The 10,307-nt window shown below is 37.7% G+C and overlaps 1 pseudogene across 1 annotated transcript; it reads left to right on the top strand.

Annotated features, from left to right (window-relative positions):
- The first annotated feature begins 9,174 nt into the window (after positions 1–9,174).
- Positions 9,175–9,868, top strand: LOC306651362 (large ribosomal subunit protein eL15-like; annotated as a pseudogene). The gene has a single exon. The product of its transcript is annotated as a large ribosomal subunit protein eL15-like (transcript).
- The last annotated feature ends 439 nt before the right edge of the window (positions 9,869–10,307 follow it).

The raw sequence follows: 10,307 nt of genomic DNA, 5'->3' as shown, positions 1-10,307 counted from the left end.
CCAAACATTTCTTCCCTTTCACTTCCAGTATTCTAGTTGCTGTTTTCTCTGCCTTAAATGCACTTATTCCAAATGGTCTAGTTCTTCACTACCCTCAGGTTTGTGCTCAAACATCTCGTCAGAGAGGCCCTCCCTGATGACCCTCTCTAAAATAGTAGGCTTGCCACTGTCTCTTTGCCCTGATTTTTCATCTAAGCATTTTTCCCAGTTACCTATTTCTGCATAACAAATCACTCCAAAACTTTGAAGTTAATGGGCTACAAGTTCAGGCATTCTGGACCCTTATCTGGGATGGATTTAATGGATGGGAGGAGGCCTCACATGTTACTGTTGTCTGGGTTACTTGGTTCTCCATCATAGACTCTTTGCATGACTAGTCTGAGATTGCTCAAGCAAGGTATTCTCAGAGTAGGTAGATTTCTTAAGTGGTGGTTGGCTTCTCCTTTAGATAAAGTGGAAATTGCCAGGCTTTTTAAATGCTTTGCCAGTACTGATATGGCAACACTCTGCAACATACGATTGGAGAAGGAAAGCAATAAGACCAGCCCACATAGAGGAGGAAATAAATAGATTCCACCATTTGCTGGAAGCAACCACTTGCAAATGCAGTGGATGGAGGGGTATTGATCAATGATGACTGATCGATTGATCAATCTTTGGAGATTATATGCTGCAGCAACTATAGCCCTTTGACCTTATTCATATTTGTCTACACCACTAGGATAAGGTCCATGAGACCAAGAGATTGTCTATATAATTCACTGTTATATCTCCAGTGTCTACAACAGTGCCTGAACACATAGTAGGTACTCAATCATTTCATTAATAAATTTTGCATAAGATCTAAACTTCAATGATTCCTTACTCAAAAAAACTGTATTACTGGGTTGGGGATGTAGCTCAGTTGGTAGAATGTTTGCCTTGCAAGCAAAGGCCCTGGGTTCAATCCCCAGCACTGCAAAAAAAAAAAAAAAAAAAAAAACCTGTATTACTGTCTCTGTCAGCTCTGCTGACACCTGGTCCAACATTTTGCTACATATCTTTAATTATAAACTTATACCACAAGGAGAAATCTACAAATTTTACCTATAGTGAAAACATATACCACGAAGGAACAGAGATAGAGACCTTAGAGGATTGTAGACCTGGAAAGAGGCATATTGCTGTCAATGCCAAAGCTTAAGGATACAATATGGTTACTATGCAAGTCTCTTCTTCAGATTCATTTCCAGAGTCAAAGGGACATTTTCTTGTTGCCAGGTACAGTCTGTACTCATTCACAACCTTTCAAGTGGCCCCAGAATTTCCAAGATAATTGAAACCAAGGAAAGAAGACATTGTGATATTTGTGTGACCATAAGTATCCAGTAAAGGAATCATCTTATTAACTGAGTGCAGGGAGGCATGGAATTTTCACATGCCAAGTGTGCTTTGAATCTCACCCACAGCTTCAACTCAAAAGTCAGCCCTCAGGCTTGCACTGTTTGTTTCTTTGATGTCCTGATAGCCACACATGTTTAAACTGATGATCGGTCACTCATCTGACCCAAAAGCAGCAAATCCCGACAGGTGTGCAACCTGGGATTTCTTCTGCCAAGAAAATAGTAGCTGAGTCACATTCCACTCTCAGGAATTTAACTGATAATACCAAAATATTTGGTAGGTATGATGGGTCATGTGTAAAGAAATTGTGAGATAACAGAAAAATAGAAGCAATGAGATACAGAAAGGATATAGAGTGAGGAGGTAAACTAGCAGATAGAAATAAGAAAGTAGGTACCTGGAGAGTAACTTATGTACAATAAGTGTGAAGCTCTAGGGCTGAGGATGTGGCTCAGTGGTAGAGTACTGACCTGGCATTCATGAGGCCCTGGGATTGATTCTCAGGGAGCCAGAGCATGTGTGCATGTGCACACACACACACACAAGAGTGAAGCACTACTGCAAAGGACCACAATCTCTTTCTGTGCTTCCTGCCATCTTAGATTTCTCCCATGCTAACTCCTAACTCAAGCCCAAGGCAAATGATTCAATACTGTGTTATGAAGGAGTTTTTCCTATGCTCATAAAAAATGCTTGATGAAACTTTTTTGTTATTATGACTGTTATGTCTATCCCTGTGCAATTTAATGAGACCCTATCTTGAAATAAGAAAAAAGGAGCTGGAGGTCAGCTCAGTTGTAGAGCACCCCTGGGTTCAAAAAACTGGAACAGGCAAAAATTCTCCATTTTGTATCTACTACAGAATGCTGCAATAGTTTAAAATACAAATAACTAATTGATCAATATATATACCAGAAGTTTAGAATTCTCCAAACTTGGAAAAGGAGAAGTGGAGGAAAACAGATAACAGACACACCCACACTATCAAACCACTATGAGAGAAAGACATCTGGGGGGATAACTCAAGCTGAGGCACTTATCAGTTATTATAGGTTTCCCATAGGCTCTTTCCACTTCTGAGATCCTGGACAATAATGTAGAAAGTTGGAGGAAAGGAGTGTTTGGAGACAACACAGGCATGGGCTGCGAGCTCCAAGGTCCTTTCCCTACATCTGCACATACTACCCCTCATGAATGTATGCCACTGGCTTATAGTATCATAATCCATTTTTTCATTCTTGTGCATTAGACTGCTAGGGCCTCCATAACAGAATACCACAGACAGGGTGGCATAAACAACAAAAATTTATTTTCTCACAGTTTTGGGTGCTGGAAGTTCAAGATCAAAATGTCAGCAGATTTTTAAAAAATATTTTCAGTTGGGCTGGGGTTGTGGCTCAGTGGTAGAGCACTTGCCTAGCACATGTGAGGCACTAGGTTGGATCCTCAGCACCACATGAAAAATAATAATAATAATAATAATAAAATAAAGTTATAAAAGTATATTTAGTTGTAGGTGGACATAATACCTTTATTTTATTTATTTATTTTTATGAGGTGCTGAGAATCAAACCCACCAAGTGCTCCACCATGAGCTATAATCCCAGCCCTGTCAGTAGGTTTTGTTTCTTTTTTTTAAACAATAACATAATTTTTTTGTGTTTACAGACTGCATTTTGAGTCATTGTACACAAATGGGGTACAACTTTTCATTTCTGTGGTTGTGCATGATGTAGATTCATACCATTGATGTAATCGTACTTGTACATAGGGTAATGATGTCTGTCTCAGTCCATCATCTTTCATACCTCCCACCCCCTCCCCACTCTCATTTACCTCTATGTAATCCAAAGTTCCTCCATTCTTTCCTTACCCCCTCCCCCGCCCCATATGTATCATCATCCACTTATCAGAGAAAACATTTGGCCTTTGTTTTTTTGGGATTGGCTTATCTCACTTAGCATGATATTCTCCAACTCCATCCATTTACCTGAAAATGTCATAATTTTATTCTTCTTTATGGCTGAATAATATTCCATTGTGTGTATATACCAGAGTTTCTTTATCCATTCATGTATTGAAGGGCATCTAGATTGGTTCCACAATCTAGCTATTGTGAATTGAGCTGCTACAAACATTGATGTGGCTGTGTTACTGTAATATGCTGATTTTAAGTCCTTTGGGTATAAACCGAGGAGTGGGATAACTGGGTCAAAAGGTGAGTCCATTCCAAGTTTTCTGAGGAATCTCCACACTGCTTTCCAGAATGACTGCACCAATTTTCAATCCCACCAATAATGTATGAGTGTGCCTTTTGCCCCACATCCACACCAACACCTATTATTGCTTGTATTCTTGATAATAGCCATTCTAATTGGAGTAAGATAAAATCTTAGGATGGTTTTAATTTGCATTTCTCTAATTACCAGAGATGTTGAACACTTTTTCATATATTTGTTAATCACCTGTATATCTTTTTCTGTAAAGTTTTTGTTTTTTCTGTTTTGTTTTTTCTGAGCTCTCTTTCTCTTTGGTTTACAGATGGCTGCATTCTCATTACATCTTTACACAGCCTTTCCATGGTGTGCATTTATGTCTGTGTCCCTTCTTATAAGGACACCAAGTCAGATTGGATCCTAACCCACCCATATGACCTCATTTTACCTTCATTATCCTTTAAATGCCCCCTCTTCAAATAGCAGTCACATTCTGAGGTAGAAGTAAGGAGACATAAATCGGGAGGGAGCCCATAACACATTGTAAAAGTGTTTATTTTATATATGAGGATATCAGAAGCTTCCTGCCTCCTCTTGACTTGAGACTAGAAGCCTCCTAACATTATGAAAATATTGAAAAATTCATAACTTTTTCCCTTTACCCTGAGGCAAGGATGTGGGTGACTTGTCAAAGCTAGAACCCACTTTAGTCTTTGATATGTGGATCAAGCTCAGTTTTAGCCCCTTGAAAGGAATAGTTATAGAACCTTGTTGCTCTGGACCTGGTGGCTCCAATTAAGATTTGGTGTCAGTAAAAAATACCAAAGATTCCAAGAAGGAACTCCTTGGTATGCAAAGAGAAACTGAAATAAAACCCAGGCCCAGCACTATGGGGTATGCATTGGTTCAGCTGAGGCTGGAGGCCGCCTTCCAGGACAAAGCCACCCTGGTATGGTATTCTGGTAGGGCACTATGGTTCGAATGATCCTGCCAAGACTTAAGTTGAAATTTAATTCCCATTGTGCAGTATCAAGAAGTCGGACCTCATGGGATCTTTAAAGGTGATTAGATATGGACTTTGCCCTCATGAGTGGATTAAACCATTCATGGATTAATGGATTAGTAGATTTGTGGGTTCATGGGTTATTTTGAGAGTCTTTTTTAAAAACTAATTTGGTTTTATCTCTTATATGCTCTTCTTTTATTGTGGGATGCTCTGAATTGCCTCAGGACTCTGCAATGTGTCCCCACTAGCAACAAGGGTGTCACCAACTGTGGTCCCTCAACCTTGGACCTCCCAGCCTCCAGAACCATAATCTAAATAAAACTTTATTCTTTATAAATCACCCTATCTGTGGTACTCAGTTATAGCAACAGAGAACAGACTCAGAGGGGGTTTCTCAGTGTATGACTGAATCACAGAGTCATAATCTTTGAGCCCATGGGAAGGACATCACCTACATCTGTACAAACATGTATATCCTTTCCAGGAGCACAAATGTCCATGTGAATGGGTGAATCCAGACTTTATATTCACTAGAGGGGGCTTTGGAAGCAAAAGCTGTGGGGACCTGATCCTACTTCCCAGTTCTTACAGCCTACATAGTGGTTTAGACTCAATTTAGAGCCCAGCTTAGTCATTGACTATGTACTCTTGTGCTTCGATTTCCTCATCTGCAAAATGGGGATAAGAAGAATGCTTTTCCATAGTCTTTAGGAGTACTAAATGATTTAATAACTTGTAATTGTGTTTGGCACATTAAGAATTCAATAAATAGTGGGCTGGGGTTGTAGCTCAGTGGTGGAACACTTGCCTAGCATGTGTGAGGCACTGGGTTCAATTCTCAGCACCACATATAAATAAAATATAAGTTCATTGACAACTAAAAAAAGAATTCAATAAATAGTACTTCTTTTTATTCTTATACCTGGTTTCAAATTCATTATTATTTCTGATTAAGTTTTTGCCCACAAAGGACTGATACCCTTTGACCTGAGTAAGCCTTGGGATTTTTTCTAACACAGATACTTCATATTTTGACCAACAGAATAGATCTTGGAAAGAAGTACATGATGCAAAATCAAAAAACAAAAAAATCTGAATGAACAGCCCTATTAATATATGAAATATTTATATTACCATATTAGTAATAGGTGACATTCTCCTTATCTGTAAACTTTGGAACCACATAGCTGACATGTTAAAGGTAATCCATGCTAGCTTCCAAACACCAGATTTTAGTTAGCATCATTCTTTGATGCTTCCTAAAAACTTTTACAGGCTCTGGAAGCATTGCTGTTATTTATTTGACTGCAACATGACCTGTAATTCTGAAGGTGTTAGCAGAAAGGGAAGCTTGGATTTGGGTTTTTTTTTTTTTTTTTTTTTTTTGGTTTTTTTTTTTTTTTTTTTTTTTTTTTTTTTGTACTGGGGATTGAACTCAGGGGCACTTAACCATTGAGCCACATCCCCAGACCTTTTTTGTATTTTCTTTAGAGACAGGGTTTGTCTGAGTTGCTTAGGGCCTTGCTAAGTTGCTGAGGCTGGTTTTGAACTCAAAATCCTCCTTTGTCAGCCTCCAGAGCCCCCGAGTTACAGGCGTGCACCACCTCAACAGGCCAGATTTGAATAACTATCCTTTCATCTTTAATCATGTTCACTTCTTCAATATCAGCTATTTATTCACAAGTTAATTTTATAGAAAACTCGCAAACTTTTGTCATAAGCTATAGCTGTTCTATGTACTACCTTCTTTCTGTATTCTGTACCCTTATCGCCATCCATACCTGAGCCTGGAGTTTAGCTAACTTCTTAATTTGTGTTGTCAGTAACTCTTTTTCACTCTATCCTTGGACCTGGACATCCAGGATTCAGGGAAAGCAACTCATGCTTGAGAGCACTTCCCCAGCCTTAGGAACAATGAAGGAGTGGGAGCTGCAGTGGGAAGATCTCTGAGGGAAGGTATTGGATTGAATGTTACATAAGGCAGATTAAAGAAGAGAATAATTGGGATTTTTAAAGATCTGATTTTTATTTAGTTACAGGTTATAACTATAATTTATATCCCTTTTGATTTAGATAATGTAAGTAATAAAATAATATTCACTTTGTTCTCATTATTCACAACCAGTTAATATTTTAACATATTTCCTCCCACTTTTTTCCCATGCCTATATAAATTATTTGTTGAATTTTTCATGTCAAATATGAAATTTATGTTAAGCACTTATATGCAAATGGTGAGTATTTTCTCATATATATGTTAAGCATTTCATACATTTAAAAATTGTAAACGTAATTTTAAATATCTACATAACATCCCATCAAATCACTGTGTAACCATTTCTAAATAATTTCAAAATAATGAATATTCACAATGCATCCATTTACAATTATTTAAAATATCACAATAAAAATCTTTGTTTACAATTTTTTATCCCTGTTTCTTATCATTTCCTCAAGTCAACTTCCTATAAGTAAAGCTACTTGATCAAAGGGAATAGACCAAGGCTGGGGCTGTAGCTCAGTGGCAGAGTGCTTGCCTAGCATGTGTGAGGCACTGGGTTCAATCCTCAGGGCACCACATAAAAATAAATAAAATAAAGGTATTGAGTCCATTTACAACTAAATATATATATATATATATGAATAGACCATAATACAAGAAGTTTTTATCAAAGCAATTAGTCAAGAGAAAGAAATAAAAGGCATCCAAATTGGAACAAAGAAGTGAAATGGTTTGTGTTTGATGATGATATGATTTTATTTGCACAAAGCCTAAAGACTTCACCAAAACCTATTGAAATAAATTCAGTAAAGTTTCTGGATATAAAATCAAAATGCAAAAATCAGCACCATTTCTATACTAACAATGAACTATCCAAAAAGGTAATCAAGGAAAAAATCCCATTCTCTCTCTCTCTAGTTCTCTATCTATCTATCTTTCACACACACAGACACACACAAGAATAAATTTAACCAAGGAAGTAAAAGATCTGTACATCAAAAAAATATAAAATATCTAGGTACAGTCTCACACGCCTATAATTTTAGCCATTCAGGAAGCTGAGTTGGGAGGATCACAAGCTTGAGGCCATGCTGGGCAATTTCGTGGGACCCTATCCCAAAATAAAATTTTAAAAAGGGCTGAGTATGTAGCTCATTGACAGAGTGCTTACCTAGCATATGTGAGGCCCTGGGTTTGATTTCCAGTAACATATACATACACACACACAAAGTATAAAATATTGATAAAGAAATGGAAGAAGATATAATAAATGGAAAGATATTCTGTGTTCATTTAATTGGAAGAATTAATATAATGAAAATGTTCATATTACCCAAAGTGATTTGCAGATTCAGTGTAATCGCTATTAAAATCCAATGCTGTTTTTCACAGAAATTGAAAAAATTCTTGAAGTTTATATGGAACCACAAAAGACCTTAGTTAAAGCAATCTTGATCAAAAAGAACAAAGCTGGAGGCATCATACTACCTGACTAAAACAATATTACAAAAATAGAGTAGTCAAAACAGCATGATACTGGCATAAAAAGAGACGCTGGCCAGAGTCCAGAAATTAACCCATACACTTAAATGGTCAATTGATTTTTTAAATACAAGAATAAGCAATGGGAACACTCTTTTCAATGACTGGTATTTTGAAAACTGGATATCCACGTGCAGAATAATTATTTTGGACCCTTGTCTCACATCATAAGTAAAAATAAACTCAAAATGGTTAAAAATCTTAAGAACTTAAAATTACTATTAAATTACTAGGGGAAAACTATACCATATTGGTCTGGGCAATGATTTTTTTGGATTTGAGCCCCAAAGCAAAAATAGATAATTAAGATTGCACCAAACTAAAAAACTTCTGTACAGCCGAATGAATAATAAAGAGAAAACCCATAGGTTGGGAGAAAAAATCATAAACCATACATCTGATGAGGGACTAATATATAAGGAACTCAAACAACTTGATAACAAGAAGGCAAATAACCTGATTAAAAAATGGACAAAGGACCCAAATTGATATTTCTCAAAGGGAGACATAAATGGCAAATACATATATGAAAAATGTGTAATCATTAGACAAATGTAAATGAAAACCACAATGAGATATTCATGTCACATCAATCAAAATGTCTATTATCAAAGAGACAAATGATAACAAGTGCTGGCAAGGATGTGGACACTGTTGGTAGGAATATACACTAGAACAACCATTATGAAAAAAATAGCATGGAGATTTGTCAAATACTTAAAAATATAAATACCATATAATCCAGCAATGCAACTACTGAGTTTTTATCCAAGGGATTTGAAATCAGTAGGTCAAAGAGATATCAGCACTCCTATGTTCATCACAGCATTAATCACAAGAGCCAAGATATGGATCAGCCTATCAACAAATGAAAGAATAAAGAGGGTTGGGGATATGACTCAGTGGTAAAGTGCTTGCCTAGCATGCACAAGACCCTGGGTTCAATTCCCAGCACCACAAAAATAAATGATGGGCTCCCTCCTTTCCGTCTGGCGCCAGCCATGAGGTAGGCTGGGTGAGCCAAGATGGGTGCGTACAAGTACATCCAGGAGCTGTGGAGGAAGAGCAGTTGGATGTGATGCGCTTTCTTCTGAGAGTCCTCTGCTGGCAGTACCGCCAGCGCTCTGCGCTCCACAGGGCCCCTCGCCCCACCCGGCCAGATAAAGCGCGCAGACTGGGACACAAGGCCAAGCAAGGTTATGTCATATACAGGATTCGTGTGCGCCGCAAATGCCCAGTTCCTAAGGGTGCGACGTATGGTAAGCCTGTCCATCATGGTGTTAAAGTTTGCGCGAAGCCTTCAGTCTGTTGCTGAGGAGCGAGCTGGATGCACTGTGGGGCTCTGAGAGTCCTGAATTCTTACTGGGTTGGCGAAGATTCACGTACAAATTCTTTGAGGTTATCCTCATTGATCCATTCCATAAAACTATCAGAAGAATCCTGACACCCAAGGGATCACCAAACCAGTCCACAAGCACAGGGAGCTGCGCAGCCTAACATCTGCAGACCATGAGAATCATGGTCTTGGAAAGGGCCACAAGTTCTAACACACTATTGGTGGTTCTCCCTGTGCAACTTGGAGAAGGTGCAATACTCTCCAGCTACACCATTACCGCTAATATAAGTGTGATGTTTGTAAAATTCATACCTAATAAACAATTTAGGACAGCCATGTCCGCTTACAGGTATTATTTGTCTGTTAAAACTAGTCTGCAGATTATTTCATGAATGTTTTGTCAAATTATGGAAGTTAAAGTGCAATGTTTGAAGATAATAAGTGATGGTGTATCTTGTTTCTAATAAGATAAACTTTCTGTCTTGCTTTATCTTATTAGGGAGTTTTATGTCAGTGTTTAAAATATGCTATGTGATATAATAGGTGTCAAATAAATTCTTTAAAAGAGGAAAAATAAATAAATGATGAAGAAAATATGTCATATATACACAACAGAATATTATTCAGTCTTAAAAAGAAAACCCTGCCATTTGTGACAATGTGAATAAAGTTGGAGATTACTATGCTAAGTGAAAAAAGTCAGGCCCTGACAGACAAATGCCACATGTTCTCACGTATATATGGAATCTAAACAATCAAACTAGAAGTAGAGAGTAAAATGGTGGTTACCAGAGGCTATGGGGTCACAGGAATGGGGAGATG

This window comes from Sciurus vulgaris, assembly GCF_902686455.1.
Source record: "Sciurus vulgaris genome assembly, chromosome: X".
NCBI classification, from domain to species: Eukaryota; Metazoa; Chordata; class Mammalia; order Rodentia; family Sciuridae; genus Sciurus; species Sciurus vulgaris.
The sequence above is the reverse complement of the archived record's forward strand: the minus strand, read 5'-3'. Positions and strand labels throughout refer to the sequence as shown.